This window comes from Ictalurus punctatus, chromosome 27, assembly GCF_001660625.3.
Source record: "Ictalurus punctatus breed USDA103 chromosome 27, Coco_2.0, whole genome shotgun sequence".
In the NCBI taxonomy this organism is placed as follows: domain Eukaryota; kingdom Metazoa; phylum Chordata; class Actinopteri; order Siluriformes; family Ictaluridae; genus Ictalurus; species Ictalurus punctatus.
Window position 1 is genome coordinate 14,595,350 of NC_030442.2, and position 20,157 is coordinate 14,615,506.

Consider the following 20,157-nt stretch of genomic DNA (forward strand, 5'->3'; position numbering starts at 1 on the left):
CAACTTTAGTTCCTACTTGATCTTAGTACCCATTTACTATTTGATGCATAATAATGAAATTGGTTTCATCTTTTCCCTCTCATTAAATGTGTATAGAGGTATTAGGAAGAAAAATAAAGCTTGGAAGGGAGCATCAGAGATCGTTGGTGTCTCTGGTGAGCGTACGTAGCGAGTACCGTTAGCTTGCTTAACTAAGCCAGTAACAAATCTAATCCTAAGCTGAGCTCGTAACATGCAATTCCATTCATACATCCATACATTCATTTTTCATTCCAATTATCCTACACAGGGTTGCAGGGAGCCTGGAGCTTATCCCAGGGAACTCAGGGCACACGGTGGCAGACACCCTGGACGCCATCGCAGGGCAAAACCTATTCACCTATTCACCTATTCGTACACACCTATTCACTCACTGCAGACGATTTGGAAATGCCGATCATCCAGAGTGACTGTGGGATTCAAACGCTCAACCCTGGAGGTGTGATGCACATGAGCTAACCACTAATTCATCGTACCCCTAACATGACACTCCAACAATCAATTTTGACACTGATTGGTTTGATATTTAATTTGTATTTTACTAGTTAACTATGAAAGATATATAATATATAGTTACAACCATTTCTCATCTGAAATAAAAAATGCTGGACAGGCCACACCCACAAGATACAACAGTAGTGGTTGCTCACAGAGACAAACTCTAAGGACATGACTGACTTGTTACTCACTAGTGTGAACATAGGGCATTGAGCAAGACCTGAGATGACATGAGGAATCCTTAAAAGGAAGCAGACTCAAGAGGGAATTGTGCTATTATAAATCATTACAGTCTAATAGTAAAGACAAACAGTACTGAGTGTGTTGAAAGGATAGGAGTCCTGCGATGAGCACAGGACAGTGTTTATGATTATAGCAGTAGGTTAACTTTCAACATTTCAAGCAACATCCATCTCTGCCTTTTTTCTGTTATTTCTCTCAGATAACTTTGGTGTGTATGTTGTATGTGTGCAAGAGTGTAACGTTAAAGAAAGGAAGTGGTTTCAGAACTCCATCTGCACCCTGCCTGCCTGTCATCTGGGAATACTTGCCTGGAAATGTAAGAGATTCCATCTCTCTTTTCCTTTTGGTTCAGATGTGAACTTAAATCATAACTATGCATGTGTGTATACATGTGCCAGAATAGGCTATGGAAATGTTTTAGTGACTTTTTATCAGAAGTTTCCTCTTAACATAGTTCATTTATTTATTTATTTATTTATTTATTTATTTATTTATTTATTTTGTATTTCAGTACTCTAATTTTGAGGATGTTGTTATCTAATGAAGTATTATAGACACTGGAAAATTTGGTATTGTGTTAAATCAGATATCAATTTCTTAGGAAATCTGAGACCTGATATAAAGGGAGGATGGAACGAGTGTGATGTGATATTATGTGATGTGATGTGATGTGATGTTATTCCCCCCATCGATATTGACTGATGTACATAAAAGAGTAATGGCATCCTAATACTGAGCCTGTTAATATTTCAGTGGACGTGATGAAGCGGATTTTTGAGTGATGTTCCCTGAAAGTGGCGACACATGTCCTCTCTTAACCCCCCCTCACTGCCACTAGCAGATGTGTCGCTTGATGTAACTGGCAAGTGGAAGCATGCCACTTAATAAAATATCTCTCCTTCTTTGACAGCCTACTTTAATTGACTCCCTTGTCAGTTTTATCAAACTGTGCGTTATCATCATTTGAGATGTTTCCCTTCTTCCTTCCTCGTTTTTCACTTCTCACACGTGGCGCTCTTAAGGAATAGGCTAGCAGATGAACCCTTAGTAACTTTGTTTAAGGACGAGAGAGGAAGAGCTCCACAGAGGCGCTCTTGTCATAGGATCCATAATTCAGACACATCATTTTAATTTCCCTCTGTTCTTTCAAAGGGGAGCGGAGGAGGGAGAGGAGACAGGCTGGTCATTAGCGGCTTAGCGGAGGTGTAGCACCATGACATGAGAGACATGGAAATGTGCCAAGAAGAAAGTGACAACACTGACATGAGGGACAGGGACTCCATCTGCCAATGAGGAATGCAAGGAAAACATGAAGCAAGTTGTTTACAGGAGGAAAAAAAAGTTGCATTTTATTGCAAGTAGCCAAGCATATGTGTGGCAGCTTGGGGAAATCTTTCACATGGTCAGTTTTTCTATGAGATTTTCTACTATATATAGGACCTCTACATGTACAAACTAATCTACTTGTAGCAAATTTGAAAGTATTATAGCTTTACAATGGGGAAATAATTCTCAGCTTTATTATCAGCACAATCCACATCAGTGTATGACTACGTTTACATGGACAGCAGTAATCTATTTATTGACCTTATTCTGAATAAGACAGTATTCTGATTAAGGTGTTTACATGAGTCGCTTTTAGAATACTCCTTTCGTGTTCCCGTTTTACGTGTTATAGAACATAGATCGATTAATGGCACGCGTCATTACGTCCCCACGCCACACCGTCAGACGTTCCCTCCAGAATTTCACGTATATATAATTCGTCTTCGTTATGGTACCATATACAGTTTTGGGTGTTTTTATTTAAAATTTTTACGAACGCTTCAAGTGCAGTTAATTATTTGTCCTGCTGTACGTGCAAATAGACGACTGCTTGAAGCCGTGGGCTGCGTCCCAAATTAGCTGAGATACATGTGTTCCATCTATTATCTAGTAAGTACGCGGTTTCGGACGCAGCCGTGCTCTTTTGTTTGCCGTCAAACGGTTGAGCGCTGCCGTGTGTGTACGTGTCCTGTCGCAAAATGCGGTGAAAACTCCCACACAACTTTAATAGTGTGATTAAGGTGTGTACATGTCTGTAATACACGTGGATAATGCGACTAAAACAGGAATACTCCACACGTCTTAATTCCATTTATGTTTACTTTGAGTATGACCTTAATCGGATTAAGATAATAAAAAATGGCTGTTTACATGCTAGTTTCTTCATCAGAGTATCGTCTTAATCGGGTTAATATCGGATTATTGGTGTCCATGTAAACATACTGTATGTCTCATCATGAGGTAAAAGTCACTCACGACATTTAAACATGAGCCTTATCTTCTCTTCATTCCACTGAACACTGTTTACACTAACATTAATGGGGAAATGATCTCTGGTTCATTCAGTCAGTTCTGTTATGTTATTTATCCACCCATCCATTTTGTGCTAACCAATAAGCCACCGTGCCCCTGTTCTGTTATTTATATCCGATTACAAAATGAATTGACTAGGCTATATTAATTTTGCTATAGCATTTGATCACACCTGGACATTTAGCGAGTGACCTCACACCTAGCTACCAAGGTTTTAGACATATTTATACAAACTGACTGTTCTTTGCAGGCAGACATCAAAGGCAAGGTTTTACAGCAGACTAAATACCAAAACATTTCCACATTGTTTTGGTTGAATATATTTATGCTTTCTTAAAGTAGAGAGGTCATTTGTATAGTATTGACAAATGTACAAACAACTACATTTCGATCTTTGTTTGGTGTTTTCCATACCAGAATTCAGGCCACAGCGACATCTGACATGGGTGAGATGATGATATGCGAGAGTGAACTTTAGACCTTTTTTTTTTTTTTTTTTCATAGCTGCTTACTCCGACCCTCTCCTCTCTTTTGAAAAACACACACACATGTACACTTTCTAGTATTTCATGCATAACTCATGTGGCACACAGTGGTGACACTAAGACCTCTAGTTGGAGTACGGATGGATTAAGTGTCCATGCTGAGACACTGGACTCAATAGCACTGGGTCCATCCCTACGCATGCGGTACTAAGACCACTTCAAATGTCAAACATGTCACTGTGTAAACTCTCTCCGATTGGTTGTTCAGAATAGTCACGGTGACCCGCCTCTTTCTTTGAAGTCACAGGAAATTTGTTGCAAAGTGCCAAGGTTTTGATGTCAGTCTCACTTCTACTCGTTTCATTCTCTCTCTCTCTCTCTGTGTAAATCTGAGGTTCTGGTGACTGCTGGATTCTGACACGCCACTGTACACCTCAGCAGTGTATTTGATCATTAATTTATCACAGTTCCAGCAGTTTGTTTGACAGGTAGAGGAACTTTCATCTTGAGCCTTTGTGGCTACCAAATACTCTCTCGTTTTCTCTCTCGCTCTGAACCTCCTCTCCAGTATTGATTCATGCTCCTTTTTTTTTCACTAATATTAGCATGTACAGGTGTAATGAGGAGGCTGGCTCACTCAGCATGCTGCTTTGTACATAATGTCACTTCAACACATGCAGATTGCCATCATGAGAGGCCGGAGCAAAATTTGGAGCAGGCAGTTTGGCACGGTTTTATCCGAATTGCTTTCTGTCTTCTGTCACTGCTTCCTGACTGCCTTCTCTCTTTGTTTCGCAGTCCAGTTGAATTCTTTTCTGCCATTCGCTATGAATCTTATTTGTTATTACCATGGACTAAGCCATGCACAGGGACAGCATCATCTTACAACTTGAGTACCCATGTTTAAGGTCTAGTATTGAACATTATTGACAGTTTCGCTACTACACGGACTTTTGCACTACAACTTATTATCAAATACATTTTATTAGTTTAAGTACAAACAGAATAAGCCTTAGTTAAACAGACGCAAGAGCTGCATCTTAACATAAAATGATACCACATCATTATTGAATTGTTGAGTCAATAATGACGTTGATTCATTTTCTATAACAGCAGCTCTGAAAGTAGTAGTTTAAGTTAATGCACAACTTTCACACCTTGTATGGTGGCCATTCCACATAAACTTATTATAAACCATGTGTAATGGTTGATGTGGGGACGTTTGCTATATGGAAGGAGTCTCCAGTGTCAGTGCTTTGAAACAGTCAAAACTCAAAACTGTTTCAAACTAGTTCATAAGTATGTGATTTAAGATGCAGTTATAGTTTGTTCAATGCACTGCAGACAACACGTTATATTTCCCTTTACTTTTGCCTTATTTATATTAGTCACTTACTTGGATGTGCAAAATTGACAAGGCAGCCATCTTCCAAGCATATATGAGTAGAAAATTTAAAGCAAGTATAAGCCAGGCTAGAAATGATGCAACACTTTTTTTTTTTTTAAACTGTGCATTTAAATTCTACATTCTATCAACAGAAAGACCTTTACAACATACAGTAGAATCTTTTAAGTCAGACCCATCAACACAGCTGTGAGCTGTATGCTCTGATATTAAGGCATTCTCTTTTAATTCAAGGAATAATATTGTTAATCCTGCATCATATATTCTTTGTGAAGAAGAGCAATTGAGTGCAGCTTCGGTATAGCCTTCTGTCTGTCTGTCTGTCTGTCTGTCTGTCTGTCTGTCTGCTTGTCTGTCTTTCTCTCTCTCTCTCTCTCTCTCTCTCTCTCTCTCTCTCAGCTCGGGGATCTAGGCCTACTGAGGCACTTTTCAAGACAGGAACTTCCAGGACTATTTTGGCATCAAAGCTTAGCGGGTGTGAGGGCCTGACTCTCTGAAGTCAACTTGTGAAGGAGGGGAGGAGAGACGGAAAGAGGGGGTAAAAAGAGGAGCAAGGCCGATTGTGTGCTCTGTGTCTACAGGGAGCAGTTGAGATGGAGAGAGCAAGGGCTGCTCTGGGGGAAATTGGGGGCTGGAGAGAGGCTCTATCTGGGCCTTCGGAATAAAATCCTCCCCTGGTACTCAGGTCCTGAGCTTCACTTAGTGTTTACTGCATGTAGTACGAGTCTGTGCATTTCAGAAGTTTCACCTGCTGCCTCTCAGGATGAGAAGCTGTTGCTTGGTTTGGTGTTTACATCATTTTGAACAGGACAGTTTTTTGGGTTTTTTTTTTTTTTGGTTTTGTTTTCAGAAGCACATGATTTCAAAGAAGCAAAACTGCAACCTCCAAAACATACCAGTTCACTGTGATTGCTCTTAGTAAAGTCAACAAGCTGAACTTACTGTAGTACTGTTCCTGACTTCAACGGATTCTCTTTGATTCACTGGACCATCTATTTAGATCAATTCTCCAGGGTTTGTTGAGGATTGTTACATTTCAAAAGCTTTCTGAAGGCTGTCAGACTTGTAGAAACGACTCCAGTAAGGAAACAGCATCATAGCTGTCTCCCAGGGTTAGCGCTGAATACATAATTAATCCAATATTGATATTAAAATGGGTGTTTAAAATAGTCAGCTTGAGAATTATTGGCACCCTTGGTTAAGATGGGTCAAAAAAGGTTGTGAAATAAATCTCTATTTTATTATCTCAATCTCATACTGAAAATATGACACGATTGACATACGATTAAAGTAAGTATTCTATGCTCATTTATAACTTAAAAAAAAAATGCATAAATTTTAAAATATTTGTCATGAAAAATGTTAGAATTAGCCATAAATACACTGGGGTGCTCATAATTTTGGAGTTTATTTATTTTAGATCTTTGCCACTAGAAAATTAAATATAACTGGCAATATTTAAAATAAATAAATAAATAAATAAATCAAATATTTAAAAAATATTTTACATTATTGTATATAATTTTCCATCCATCCATCCATCCATCCATCCATTTTCTCTACCACTTATCCTACACAGGGTTGTGAGCCTGGAGCCTATCCCAGAGAAATTGGGGCACAAGGTGGAGGACACCCTGGATGTGGTGCCAACCCATCACAAGGCACAACTGCATACACAGTCACACACTACAGACAATTTGGAAACGCCAATCAGCCTACAAGGCATGTCTTTAGACTAGGGGAGGAAACTGGAGTACTGGGAGAAAATCCCTGAAGCACAGGGAGAACATGCAAAAACTCCACACACACACAGGGCGGAGGCGTTATTCGAACCCCAACCCCGGAAGTGCGAGGTAAGTATACTAACCACTAAACCCTACCTGACATCTTATAGTTTAAAAAATAATAATAAATCAAAATATAAAACTGGCAATAAAATTGAAAAGTTTCATTTTTAAAACGTTTTCTTTTTTTTTTTTTTTTTTTTTTTGCATTTGTTTTTTTTATTATTATCTATTTATACATTGCATTTGTTTTTGTATTAATCAAATCCTCCCAAAACCCTGGCTAGGATCTTATGGTTTAGAAAATTAATATACAAACACAAAAATTCTAATTAAAACAAACAACAACAACAACAACAACAAAAAAACTTTACACAATGAAGTACTTAATTTGCATGTTTTGTGTCTCTGAGAGTCTGTCCGCATTCATACAGAGCCAGCACACATGGATGTAATGTGAATTGTGATCTAGCTAGTACCTACTAGCTGCAACTGTTTGCTTTATCTGCTGCCAACTCCTCCAAGTTATTCATCTGGAAATAATATGCATTCATCATTGTATTTTTAATCACAGAAAAATAGAGAGACAAAGGAATGCCTTGGGGAGCCAGAGCAGGGGGGGGAGACATCTGCAATTCCCAGCGCAGAGTCGGTATTGTTTCCCCGAATCGGCAAGCGTTCCACAAATTGACTTTGAATGAATTTATTTTTAATGTGATGGTGATGCCTCTTTGCCAGGGAGTGTGAAAATGTGTGTCATGTGTGTATATGGGGAAAAAAATATGTTTGAAGAATTCTTTCGTTTTTTTCTTGTGTGTGTGTGTCAATAAGGGCACATATAAATATTTGGTATATATTGTCAAATGTGTATAGTGTGTAAAAGAGTGTGTGCTTTTGCGTTTGTTTAGTGGACTTCTGATGAACTTTTTAGTGCCACAATGACGCCTCTGTCGGTGGCCCAGTGTTTCCACTCATTACAAAACAGCTCTCTCATCACAACATCCTGCTCTGATTGTATTCATTAATAAATTAAATAGCGGCCCATTTCTGTTCCAACCTAAATGAGTCCCACTGCAGTTCCTAACTAGGACACAGTCGAATCAGACAAATGGAATGATATACACGAGCAGGTCTTTAGTCTTGTCTCTAATTCGCAGAATGCACGAACACACAACCTGTTGTTTCAACATGTCCTCAAAAGATAGTTACTTTTTCACAGGAATAAATGTAGCTGTAGACACCACATGGTGCGTTTGTTCTTGATCCAAAAAGTGAGAATTGAAGAGTAAGTTTAGATTTGTCTTGTGTCGTCTTGTTCCCTCACAGTAAGCAAAAATATACTGTATTTCATACCCAAGCACTGTTCAATTCTTGATTAGGCAAATTCTAATTCTGTAGGACAAATCACAGTTTTATATTAATGTACTCACTTTTAATGTGTCTGTTTTTATCGTAACAGCTAATTCACAGGGACTTGTTTGCTTGCATGCTCCACATAATCTACGAATAGGGGTTTGAGAGGTTAATTAACATTTGTAGAAGGAGCCTCCAGTGTCAGCGGATTAGGGTTTTCTTCAGAACAGACGACACTGTGATTAATGGTTTCTCCATAACAAGCTGCCTTTCTTGTCATATTAAATTCAAGAGAAAGTGAGGAAACGACTGTTTATAGTGGCCATATCATAAGTGATGGAAAATACTACCTAAATATAACAGTGAGCGAATAAAATGCATCATGTTCTTAAATGAATAATGTAGCATTATTGTTAGCAAACCCCTGTATAAGAGGAATAAAACGCTTCAGAAAGTGGTGCTACTGGAAAACAATCAACTTCTGGGTGGTAGGGTAGCGCACCACCCCATCATTGATTATTTTCCGATCAGTGCACCCCACAGGGTCATGGGGGAGGAAACGATCGTAACCTCAAGATCGTAAAGGGGGACCTACATTGCCTTCATACAGTCAGAAACGTGCATAAGCAACATCACCACGACGATTTAAATCATGCAGATGTTCTCTTATTTTATATATTTATGTACTCATTTAAAGTTATGTTATTTAGAACCAGGAGCTGATGAAGTCTTCTTCCGTCTCACTACAGTCAAGACTCATTTAGCACGAGTCTGGGGCATCCATTATTGAGGAAACCGAGTCCTGTCTGTCTCCAGTGCTTTGGGCCACCAATTAAATATATCAGCAGCTGTATGTGGGAGGGAGTGGGGCAGAGGAGTTGGGCTCACAAGAGCTGTCTCAATGAAATATTGATGGCTTTAAATTGAGAGGCTTTAGCTTGTTCATGGTCATTGGCGTCTTTCGTAGAGGAGAGTTGAAGGTGGGTTTGAAAGGGCGTGTGGTGTGCAAATTGTAGGTTATACATTGTTAAATATGTGTAATTGCAGTTTCATGGCACACAAATAGTGATGAAAACTACAGAACATAGTAATAAGTGTATGTATAACATTTTTTTCAGAAAAAATTGTGCCAGTGATTCTTACCCCTTCTGATCTCCGGACCTGCCTGATCCATCCTGATGCCCTACTTCTGGTTGGAGTTCTCATCAATGGGGCATGTGGAGCAGCCTAAAAATCACTGGAATTGCTAAGGATGGGGCCCACTTGGGATTTGGACCTTAACTCATAAGAACAGTTATGCAATAATGGCCAGAGCTACAAATTACTATTATAGCCTCAGTGCTGCAATTGCCACAAACAGTTTTGCGTTCAAGTCTCCATCAATGAACAGTGGAAAAGTTCAACAAAAGAGACTTCATGAATTCATTTTTAATGAATTTTATCTGTGACCATGTAGTATTAGCGCATTTATAGAAGGGACTTATTTAAAACTATACTCTCCGTTATCACCCAGATGAGGATGGGTTGCCTTTTGAGTCTCTGTTCCTCTCAAGGTTTCTTCCTCATATCATCTAATGGAGTTTTTCCTTGCCACCGTCACCTCCAGCTTGCTCATTAGGGACAATTTCATACATTTAAAATGTATATTCTGAATTCATATATTTCTGTAAAGCTGCTTTGAGACAATGTCCATTGTTAAAAGCGCTATACAAATAGAATGGAATTAAATTGAATAAGGAATCCAGGCCTGACTTTTACACTTTTATTGCACTAAGAGATCTTACATTTTTATTTGTTAGCTACTGAGTTACATGTTTTTCTCGACTATTAAACTGCACTATCATTGTGTTGTAATTGGCTGTTTTGATCAGTTCTCTTCAGGGTGGTATTATTAACTAATAGCTTGTTCTCTGTGAACATAAAAGAAGCCTTTTTATGATCTTCAAAAAGAAGTGCTATAAAACCTTCATGACACGTACTGCTCTCTCTCTCTCTCTCTCTCTCTCTCTCTCTCTCTCTCTCTCTCTCTCTCTCTCTCTCTCTCTCTCTCTGTCTGGCGTCAGCTCTCTGTAAGTGGCAGCTTTAATTTGGAGATAGAAAAACAACTCAGAGTGAATATTGATTTCAAAAGTACTCTTGTGCCTGTAAAACCAGCAGCATGGCAACCTGCAGTCTTCAATTAGGCCGCCACGTGTAGGTGTGTGTTTTCATTTGGCTTCTGTGTTCACTTGAAATGATACATTAAAGACTATGTTTCGCTTCAATCAGACTCAGAAAATACATACTCACACCCTGCAATGTCTGCGGCTTAGCAATTTTACGAACATGCACACATACATAAGTGTGTGCGCGCACACACACACAAGCTAAATCCAGCTCATAAATACATGAATTTTCATTCTTTTCTTTTAGTAGAACTCTAAAGTCTGTGTACTTCTTTCTATGAGAAGATGAACATTATTTGCATTTATCGCAATGCAATATTCATGTGTAATTGAAAATAAATCATTAAGCTAATGTGTGTTTTTTTGTGTGCGTGTTGTGTTATATATTATGTTATGGCCTCGTGGTAAAGTTATAAAAATGTATTATATTGTAAGATTTTATTTATTTATTTATTTTTAATATTCCAATGCCCATAGTGTAGTGTTAAAAATCAGTGGGCCAAATCAACTTGATGAAATATATATTAAAAAAAATATACAAACATATTTTGAAGGACATTAGATAAATGTGTAAAAACAGAACTCCACAATGAACACCATTTGTATTTTTGTAAACTGTATATTTTATTTTCATTATGTTTAACAAAAAAATATTTAACTCAAAGTGATATTCTTTAATAATAAGAGGTATGGAGACTCTGGATCTACTCAGACTCTGGCTATCAAGGATGGATGAATATATGATGATGCCATTTTAATAAACTAAATATTAAAAAAAAAAAAAATAAAATCCTGTGAATGCGAAGCCATTGCCAAACATTGGTATTGTGTCTTACAGCTATGTCTGTATTTACTTGGATTTTTGCTTGGGGTCAACGGTCAAACCTTCACCTCCTGGCAAAGGCAACCAGGTTTTAGGCTGGAGTGTGTGAAATCTATTATGTCATTCATGATGTCCCCAAAGCCTCGGTGATCCACCACCATAGTTTATAGTTTCTGATGCTAATATAACTTACCCTGGTTGTTTAATAGATAAGATTAAGAATTATTTTATTATCAGAATTTTTTGCCTATTCTTGTGAAGGGTGCCAATCATTTTGACTTGACAATATGCAGTACATTTTTTTTTTTTTTTAATAGAATAGTGCACTTTAGTATATATTCCATTTATGCATTAATGCATATACAAAAATGGAAATATGTAACTTGATTAAAAAAAAAAAAACTAGAAGTACATTTTTTTTTTCCACTCGGTTTGTTCAAAGCCTGTGTAGTGAATTTCTTTAAATTCTCATTAAACCTCTTAGTCACTTACATTGTCATTACACCCCTTTAAGCATTTTCATCTTGGTTTTTGCCAGCTTTGCTTTCCCTCAGTGGGAAAAGCTAACCTCATCTCTCTATCCCATAATGCTGTGGTACAAGTGCTTCTGCTGCATGGATTATTCAGAGAATGTTCCTTACTGCGAGGATGGCACACGTTGAAGCATTACACAGGCACACACAACTCATGTAGTCCTTCTTTCCAGCCGTTTTGGGAAGACGCAGTAATGACACCCGTAACCCGTAATGACACAGCACAGAATGACACGGCACAACTCCGAGTCTTAACTCCTACAAAGCTCTTAAATATCTTAAGATGTGTAATGCATAATTGACGTGTGCATGTGTTCCCAAGTTCTGTGTGTGCGTGCGTTTGCGTGCAACAGTGTGATGTTGGTGTTGAAGATGTTTGGGGTTGGATGTGGGCAGAAAGTGGTCTGTACTTCATTAAAAAGAAAACACTTTTTTTTTTTTTTTCCCCCTTGTCGCAAGGCAAAACACATTGTAGACATTTTCATTCCTATGAGTAATTTAAGATTAATTTGTTTCAGGGCTAACTGTAACTGGCTGTTCATTAAGAGATAATGTGTATATGTGTGTGAGGGAGAAAAAGAGAGGCCAGCAGGCAAATGATGAATTTTTAATCCTCACATTTGTTTCATAGTAAGTTGAAAGTGATGTAGAGTGCCTCTAGTGGTGGACCTGTGATCTGAAAAGTGTGATTCAATACTGGTTGTAACTTTATGAGGTTATATCTAGTTTAAATATCTATGTACTATGAATGAAGATATATATTATTCAGTTTGAGAAGGTTTATTGAGAAGAGGCATGAGGAACTGGGCTTGTCCTATCATAAAATTGAGCAATGTACTTAAAGGCAACTTTAAAACAATTATGAAACATAGTTGCAGCAGGATAATTAAGTAAAGTCAGACCTACCTTGATGGAATGAAACCCAATGGAAACCCATGTGGATATATATAGAACATGCAAAATTCCATAAGTACAGTAGCTCAGGATCAAACCCTGGACCTGTGAGGCACCGACACTACCCACTGCATGAGTTGATATTGGCTATTGATATTCTTTGGTTATTTGGATAGTTTAGTATCCTTAACTATCTACAATGGCTATATATGTCCTTTGGGATATTCATTTCAACATATTGCTATTTGTGGCACACTAAATCGAATCTCAGATACTATTTACGATGGATAGTGGGCGAATTGGGATGAAGCAATAGATGTGGATTGTTTCTGCCTCATTCTAGCAGATATTTAACACAAATTGTGTTAAATTAATAACAACACGTATAATACCTTACACAAACAAACAAAAAAGCAACACTAAAACACTTAAAATACATTTTACATGCAGAAAATGACCAGGGGCATAAACTAACAAATAATTTTAAAAATAATAATAATAAATCATAGTGTCTTTAACTCCAAATTTCTGCTGTGGGAATTGAAAAGAAAGTTAATTATAAATAAATAGTATAGCAGCTACATAGATTAATAGTAGCTACTAACACATCAACCAAAACACCTTATTGATTCTATATATCATACATCTCCGTATGTTCACACAAACTCACTCAAAAACAACACAAAAAGCATTCATAAATGATACTCACTTCAGACCATGATAAAATGTTATTAGGCAGTCTTAATCACTCAGAAATTATGGTTAATCTTTTATGCTCCAAAAGACTGCAGAAAGAAATGGCTTGTCTCCTGTGACTGTCCTGTGATGAGGTTATAATAATTGCCCTGCCCTGTTATTTTTAACCGCCTTTTAATGCATCCTGATCCTAAAATGTTCTTTAACGGCCACAGGCAGGGGTGACGAGCTGGCTCTAAAATGATTATCTGCATTTGAGATGCCCCAATGTGCACTGATTCGTTCAGACTGCCAGTCAGGGCCCTCGCTCTTTCACTTCCATTGGTTTTAACAAGGAAATCTAGTGGAAGATGCTGATGTGTGTGTGTGTGTGTGTGTGTGTGTGTGTGTGTGTGTGTGTGTGTGTGTGTGTGTGTGTGTGTGTGTGTGTGTGTGTGTGTGTGGATCCATGTGGGTACTCTGTTACTGCCTTGATACAATTGTATTTGTCAACGTGATCCTCTTTAAGTGCATTTCAATTACAGCGTGATTCTTTTTATTCTATTACACTCCGACTCTAATGTATACAATTTAATATCCTTAATTGTGCTATCGGGTGTTTTTCTTATCCTAATTTCTATAATAGTCTTTGATTTCTGCATGCATCGTGCCCAGCACTAATGAAAGGGGGCAGCTGAAAACATATGTTAAGACCAAGATCTAATCAGGTCTCTAACATCTGCATTTATGATTGCTGGGAGCTGCCTGAGCTGCGTGCACAGCCCCTCCAACATGTCTGGCCAATTATCCTCAGCCGCAGCTGAGAGAAGAGCTATTAATATGGATGTATTTGTGGAAATCTTGTCTGGTGTTTAATACCCCAGCTCTAGATTTGTTTGAATCGTGATCATTGGTTGTGGATCTGTCACGCCAGAAAAGTAGTCACTGGTGTTCTCTGTTTTTGGAGTGCTCTGGGTTTGTGGGATCTTTAGAAAGTTTTGGTATTATATTGTAAATTTATTTCAACCTTCTTCACTCTCACTGACTCACAGATATATTTCAGCAGTAGATACCTAAAAAAAACATGCATATATTGCAAGACCGTACTAGTGTCTATGTGACATTTTTCAATACAAGTTACACATTTTCCATCCACGTGTACACAAAATTACACTCATTTGACATTGCTGTGGCATAAACTCCATGCCATTTCAAAAATGATTTAGAAAAAGCTAGTGAAAATATAGGTTATATTCTTGATCATGACTGTGATCAAATAGAACCAAGTGTGTATACAACTAATAAGCACGTTTATTGTCTTTTAGTTACATTTAAAGTAAGTCTATTTTATAATGTTGACAATTTACTGTGTACTGAGCCACTGCAGTAATACAGTCTTATTTATGTATGGAATAAAACCCTTGGAAATGCTGCTATAGGAAAATAATCAGTAATGCAGCCCAGTGCAAAGCAGAGTCACTATTATCAGCCCAAAGATAATTATTTTTCAATAGCAGTACATCCTGTAATGTTTTATTTATCTTAGACCTATCCATCAATTTTCCATAGCGTTTACCCTACACAGGGTCGCAGGGGATCCCAGGGAACTGGGGGGCACAAAGCGGGGACACCCTGGACGGGGTGCTAATCCATTATAGGGCACAGTCACACACATTCACACACTATGGACAATTTGGAAATGCCAATCAGCCTACAATGCATATCTTTGGACTGGGGAGGAATACCTGGAGAGTACCTGGAGGAAACCCCTGAAGTACAGAACATGCAAACTCCATGCACACATGGATGTGGAATTCAAACCCCCAACCCTGGAGGTGTGAGGCAAAAGTGCTAACCACTAAGCTTCCCTCCTCTTATCCCATTTTCATTAATTTAAAAAAAAATTGCACATTTTATCCATTTAAAGTTTAAAGTAATGCCCTTGAAACAAGTTAGTTCCTGTTATTTCTTACATTATGGCATTTATAAACCTTCATTCCTTTGAAAGCTTCTCTTTTTTTTTTCTCATTCGTGCAGTAATTAAGACAAAAACATGCCATGTTACCAAGAAACCTGAAATCACAAACACCTCTGCCTCATGGCAGAAAACTTATTAATTGTGCTGACACTAGAGACTCCTTCCATAGATGTTACTGTACATAAACATCTCCTCAGTGGGGACACAAATGAAAACCCAAGCATGGATCACCATAATTCAACGATGTAATTTACAGCACACATTTTAAATAAAATAACTCGGACTATAATAAAACCACTGGAAATATCTGTGTTAAATTATTACTCTGAATCACTATTCGCTCCAGAGTTATTTGAGCGACAGGAAGTGTCACAGGAAGTCCAGTCTGCCCCCTGCTGTTTCTCTGTTTCCCTGTCGCTAGCTCTCTCTCTCTGTGTGTCACAACCAGGGTAGGTTGTGACCTTTCTATCAGGCTTCTCCTCAAATATCACCCGGTAGTATTGCGCACTGTCATCACCACTCTCCCGCCAGATCAAGTGGCATGGACAATGCTCAGAGAGCACTCAGGCGTCCCTCAGTCACAGCCATCGTCTTCTTTCTCCACCTGTAAACTGATCTGACACTATTAACTAATGGCCAACAAGAGTGTACAAGACTTTCTGAGGTAGCAATCGAATCAGGACAAGGCCGAGTCAGTGACTTGTACTTACTATATATATATATATATATATATATATATATATATATATATATATATATATATATATATATATATATATATATATATATATATGTATGTATGTGTGTGTGTGTGTATGTGTGTGTGTGTGTGTGTGTATATATATATATATATATATATATATATATATATATATATATATATATATATATATATATGTGTGTGTGTGTGTGTGTGTGTGTTTTTTTTTCTTTCTGTAATGTAATTTACTTTCAGAAGCCACACAGAAAATTCAAACTAGCTTAGTCTTCTGATTCTTGATTCTTTACTCTTTTCTTGAAATAGGAGGCCTGAGAAGGAAGGCTGCCACTGTTTATTTTATTAAAGCTTGCAAATAGCATGTACTCTGGGTAGCTCTGGGATTTTGGGCTGCGTGCCGGGACCGCACCCCGTCTCTGCTAATCATCGCCGTGTTTCCGTTGTCTTGCGGCCGCACCAGTGGCTAACCAGTCTGAGAATAAAATTTGCAGGATCCACAGTGAAGGCAGTCTTCTTGTGGCCAGAGTGATATTTGTTTCTGATTACGAGACATGATTCATTCTGTCTCGTTCCGCTCTCTTTTTCTTGCATCTGATGATTCCTGAGCTCTTTCTGCAATCGAGTGATAAATATTACAGATTCATGATGTAGACAACTACTTGAACCTATTTCCATTCTAATTTGTATCTGGTCATTCTTGGGCCATCTACATACAGCCTTACATACAGTAAACCCTACATGACAGCTGACATAAGCCTACGTAGACATACAAAAAGATGAATTCCAATAATCGTTGGCTAACATAAAGGCTGCTTGCTTTCATCAGGAGTCGACTGATAGATTTTTGTTGACATAAGGATGTGCTCTGACATGTTATAATGTCATAACAACTGACTTTGTAGCTCATTCAACCTTTAGTCATTCACATAATAGCAATGACGTGACAGCTAGTGAGAATTAAATTATAACAAAAATAATGCCAAAGTTATGTACATCTTCTCTGACCCATAAGTAAAGTGTGTTTCTTGTTACTGCCTATAACAGTGTTATAAATACCTATGACAATACTATGCCATGATGCGCAATGTAGATTTCTTTTTCAAACTTTAAGTAAAGTTTGCTCTTTATTATTATTAATATTGCTTCTCATAAGAGTTTTATGTACATTTATGAAAATGCCATGCAACCATAATCAGTTATGTATAATTTCTCTGACTCATAAGTAAAAGTTCTTTCGAACTATGTATTACGTGTGTATTTGAAGTTTGCATTATAGATTATAAGAGTTTCATGAATGAGTTTTATGATTATAAGACATTTAATGCCATCATAATGTCAGTTTTATATATATATATATATATATATATATATATATATATATATATATATATATATATATATATATATATATATATATATATTCTTTCTGAGCCATAAGTAATGTATGTTTCTTATTACTGCTTATAAGAGTTTTCTGAATACCCGTGGAAATGTCATGACATCATAGTAACAATGTTATATATATTTTCTCTGGCCTTTAAGGGAAGTGTACTTATAAGAGATTTATGAATAATTGTGACCATCTCCATACCACAATAACGGCAAAGATATATAGATTTTCTCTACGATTAAATAGTTTCTTCCTTATTAATTCGTATAAGGCCTATGAATGACACTGCCATGACACCATAACAACGGAGTTATGTATATTTTCATGAGTTCTTAAATCAAGTGTGTTTATTACTGCTTATAAGAGTTTTGTGAAAACTTATGACCATGCCATGTCACCATGAGGACAGAGTTATGTATATTCTCTCTGTCCAATAAATAGTGTATGTCTTAGTACTGCTTATAAGAGTATTATGATTACTTATGTCTAATGGGTTAAGTTCTGTTTTCATGATGTCCAAAATGAAGCTCAACTTGCCAGTTGATTTGGGTGTTATGCCAACTTCATATGCAAGGGTTTATGTAAAGCCTTTCTAATATGTATATTTATTTATTCATTCATTCATTTATTTAGTAGTAGAGAAATAGAGTAGAACTATTTGATGGTACAACCTCTTTTTGCTGAATATCTTTTTATTGTAACTTTTTTTTTTTTTTTTTTTCTTGGAGTGTCTGCCCACCAGATTCAAAAGTGAAAGAGATTTAATTCATTTACAGCGTCTCTTGAGAATATAGAGGAGTGCTAGTGTCTAGACAAGCCTGTTCTTTAATGTGTAAAATGCCTGTCTGCCTCTCTCTCTCTCTCTCTCTCTACCTCTCTCTCTCTCTCTCTGGCACCTGTGTAAAATTCTCTCCTTCCGTTTTGTCCCCAGATGAGTACCCCCCTCACTGGGGACAACTGAGGCTGAGGTGAGTCCTTGACCCCAACGTCGAGCTGACCTTTCTGGGTAATCTGTGCAGTGTTTTTCCTCTCAGTGACCCACCTCGGCCACGGCCGCCATCCTTCTGTTGCTCGGTTATCTGCTGAGTGTTATTGCCCCCTTTTCACGGGAGAAAATCTGCACTGATTTCCATCGACCCGTCCCGAATCAATGCTTTTAAAAATCTTAGACACCTTTTACTTAAGAGCAAAAGCATGCATTTTCTGTTTTGACATGGCCATATTGATCCATGAGGTGGCACAGGAGAAAAGGGGTGGGGGCTGGGGTCTCTCTCTCTCTCTCTCTCTCTCTCTCTCTCTCTCTCTCTCTCTCTCTCTCTCTCTCTCTCTCTCTTGTTCTTTATCTCTCCCCCGTCCACTCAATTCAACTCCATTTCCAATTTTCCTATCTCTTCCCTTCTCTCTCTCTCTCTCTCTCTCTCTCTCTCTCTCTCTCTCTCTCTCTCTCTCTCTCCCCCCTCACTCCATCTGTCCGTGTCTGGTAACACTGCCATCCTTAATGGCTTTCCTGTGCTGTCTCTCCTGGCTGCAGCAGCGTGCCCCTGCACTTCTTTACTCTAATCAATAGCTCCTATTCCCTGTCCTCTCTCCCCATCCACTCCCTCTTTTCCTCGCTCACATTTGCCCTCTGATAAATTATGGATGGGCCTCTCACATCACATATAAAATTTCTATTGTGTTTGTCAATGGCTGATCAATACTTCACCTCCTCTCACCTTCGCTCTCCTTTTCATCTCACCACTCCTGTGTGTGTGTGTGTGTGTGTGTGTGTGTGTGTGTGTGTGTGTGTGTGTGTGTGTGTGTGTGTGTGTGTGTGTTTCTGTTTGTGAGTGTCTCTGTTTGCTTGTTTGTCTTTTTCTCTAGCAGAACCACTTTTTTGACCTTCCAAGTCACAAACTGTATGTGTGTCCAATCTCAGCTTTCTCGCCATTCCAAACCCTCAGGATTCCTGACAATTCTTTCTCATATGACATTTCTCACAGTCTTTCGTCTCAGCATCATGTCATTAAAACATGTACACATCTCTGTACGATCCCCATAACAAATCCTAAGGTTTGGAAGCACGACAGCAACATCTAATTTGACACAAACTCCTGAAGGAGACACTTTGGCTCCTCTCACCTCTGAGCTCTGAAAGGCGAGCTGAGCAGATATGAGTGGATCATTGAGGAAGGAAAACAGATAATGTTGGTCAGTGGGGATGGAATCAGTGATCAAAATGGTCAAAGTAGTGGTGATATACAAATAAATATATAGCTATAATACTTATACTTATAGCTATATGCAGCTATAAGTCACTGACAGTGTGACCTCTGACCTCTTCAGTGCCCTAAGAGTGAAGTGACAATCTCCTTCCAGCCCCAGCTGACCCCGGCATACATGATACACTCATACACACCTTGACACACTCCTAATCACCACACAACAGAACCCAAAGTACATCTGCACAGTAACATTATTAACTATTAACATTAAAAATGCTCTGCAAAATGCTTGAGTATGTATAAACATACACATTAAACAATATATATATATATATATATATATATATATATATATATATATATATATATATATATATATATATATATATATATATATATGCTTTAATATGCAGTATAAAGTTAATGCAAATGAGCAATGGAACAACAACAAAAAATAATAATATTAATAATACTATAATTTGGAAACTTTTTTTTTTCCCTTTTTTTGTATGGCAAGACAATTTTAACTTTTATTTATACTAGAAATAATAACTAGAATATAGTTAAATATTGAACATTTTAACCAATTGTAATTATATAATAATGTAATAA

General features: G+C 37.7%; 2 long non-coding RNA genes across 3 annotated transcripts; both read left to right on the forward strand.

Moving 5' to 3' along the window:
* The first annotated feature begins 721 nt into the window (after window positions 1-721).
* Window positions 722-10,019, forward strand: LOC124626435 (uncharacterized). Of its 2 annotated transcripts, XR_008393657.1 has the most exons (4): window positions 722-1,096; window positions 1,933-2,182; window positions 6,608-6,881; window positions 9,284-10,019. It is a non-coding gene; the product is annotated as an uncharacterized LOC124626435 (long non-coding RNA). The 2 variants fall into 2 exon arrangements; XR_006981260.2 differs by lacking the exon at window positions 6,608-6,881 and having other exon boundaries at window positions 724-1,096.
* LOC124626436 (uncharacterized) lies at window positions 2,202-5,965 on the forward strand. The gene is made up of 2 exons (XR_006981261.2): window positions 2,202-4,111; window positions 5,428-5,965. It is a non-coding gene; the product is annotated as an uncharacterized LOC124626436 (long non-coding RNA).
* Window positions 10,020-20,157: the final 10,138 nt, after the last annotated feature.